A 2,680-nucleotide genomic window follows, 5' to 3' on the forward strand; every position below is an offset into this window, starting at 1 on the left:
ACGGTTGTTTTGTCTGTCCACTTTTAGTGTGCGAATAAATGATAGTTTGTGATGTACATACTTTATTATCTTTTTTTTATGTGTCATAAATATATCAAAAATTGATGTATATTTTTCGTAGAATTTCGAAGAAGGAGCTAAAAATAATAGCTTGACGCGGCGCATCGTAGTTCTCAAACATTCGCGATTAAATTTAGCCAGACCCCAGTGCGCTTTGTTCCACAATCGCAAGATGGTGCTCAGAAATCTTTACAAGTCTTATATAAACAAATCAATATTTACAAGATTCTAAAACATTTATTTAAAAAATAATTTAAAAAAAATACGTATATTTTTATATAACTTTCAATTTCAGCCCGTTTTTACCAGACATAATTACTATACACGGAGAGAATTTTCTTTTAAAATTTACCCTGAAAATATGGTGATTGTGGTACAATACAATATTTTAAAGATTTTTACCATGCACTTCAGTAAAATTGATCAAACTTATTTTATACTTTATTGTAGTTTTATTAATGAATGAGAGAGATTTATATTAAAATTCTTCGAAATACAATGTTGTCCCACGACTGTCATATTTTTAGAGTAAATTCTAAGAAAAAATTCTCTCCATGTATGCATCAAAGTGCATCTATAATTACTAGTAATTATATAGAGGTTTTTAATAAATTCAATCTCTTCTAAACATATAGGTCCGTATTCAGAATGCGCTTACAACGATGTTAGCACACTAACATACTATACTTTATGTCGCGTATATTATAGAATTTCAGAGATAAAAGTGCGCTTTTATCGATAAAAGCGCGTTCTGAATACGGGCCATATTGTCAATTTAAGGTATAAATTTAGCAAAAACGAAATATAGAGGCCCTCCACCACCCCCACCAATTTTATCGGCGGCCCTCTTTTCTTTGTAAGTATACTCACCCATAAAACAAACGAACTACTAATAAATTTAATAGCCCGTTTTTGCAGGTAAGTATATCTTTAATTTATTTTTTTATTTTTATGTCTAATTATTTTATTGTATTTCGCTAATGAAATTGCAATAACTTTTTTAATATTATTCCTTTTTGTATTATTTCGTTATACAATTCGATATTACAATTAGAATAATTATTTACAATACAATTATTAATTCTGTTCAAAATATAAAAAAGTGATAATATAGGACCATAATTAAAAAATTTTAGTAATGCGAGATTATACGAAAACGTCGAAAATATGTACAATAATAAAAATTTTTCTAAACCAATGTTTAATGAAATATTAAATGCAGAAGAAATACTAACAACAATTAGACCGTATTTACTATTAATTATTAATCTCCGATTATAAAAATTAATAATATCGCGATAAAAAGTCATTAATATATTTATAACAGCGCTGTATTTCATGGCGTTCAAGATAACTATTATAACTTAATAATTTCATCGTATCAAAGTCCCTCCGCCTTGTAGTTATCATATATTTCGTCGATTTCGTGTAATTTACATCAATAAAGAAACAAAAAATTTGATTTACTACGACAAGATAAATGCTATTTGTATTGAATAGATGTTATATAGAACTGATATACGTATATATTCCAATAAATACATAATTTATTAGTAATTATTGTTCAAATTACAAAAGTAAATGTGATAACATTTATCTGGACATAGTTTTTATATAAATTCTATATCAGGTACCTAATACTATCATACATACATTTATTTACAATAAAATTAATTACGATATTAACGCGTTATATAATTTGTACGTGTATAAAATTTTACAGAAAAGTTCGGTTTCAGGGGAGCTGAAAAGGCAATGAAATTTAAAATTAATTTGGTTTATTTTCATATTTGATAATTGGAACGAGATACTGATAATTAAATAATATTTAAAATTAAATAATATTTAAAATTAAATAAAATTTAAAATTAATTAAAAATTTTATTTAATTTTTAATCCCTTCTTTCCAATTATTAAGTATGTACAGATGATGTCTGTGTATTCCTACCTACATATTATAGTTTACTGTTTAGATATATTATGTGATATCCTTTATATATATTTTATTTTTAAAATAAAATTTAATTACCCGATCGCGAAATTTATTTAAGTGTTATTTAATTTGTAATAACTTAATTTTTCAATTTAGATGGTTGTGGTTATCCCTACCTATACAGTCTCTATCTATCCATACTTGTCCTACCTACTCGTATTTTCATTTATTCACGTCATATTCACACTTTTCTTCACCCGTGCATTCCTACCTATATTATCTACTTTATAAATATTCAATAACATCGCGAATACATGTAATACGTCAATGGTTGTATTCATCAGAGAAAGTAGCTTTTCAATTATTGTAAACAACTTTTTAATACAATTGATTCCTTATGGATTTAAATGTATAAACAAATCATATTGAAGAATTTTACAACAATTGCAAAGCTGCTTTCTCTGCTGAATGCAGCTAACGCCTAACCATCTCCTATCGCGTGCTGATAAATTCAGCGGGATGACCTAATCGCGATCATAATAATAATAAATAAGTAATAAACACTAATTATTAAAACAGGCTTTCAATTTTTAAAATACAAAAAAAATTAACAAATAACAGAGCTAATGAGAGTCAACACGGATAATCAAACGCAAGTTTTGTATATTAAAAAAATCTACAAAACTT

Source organism: Trachymyrmex cornetzi, unplaced genomic scaffold (genome assembly GCF_001594075.2).
Source record: "Trachymyrmex cornetzi isolate Tcor2-1 unplaced genomic scaffold, Tcor1.1 scaffold372, whole genome shotgun sequence".
NCBI classification, from domain to species: domain Eukaryota; kingdom Metazoa; phylum Arthropoda; class Insecta; order Hymenoptera; family Formicidae; genus Trachymyrmex; species Trachymyrmex cornetzi.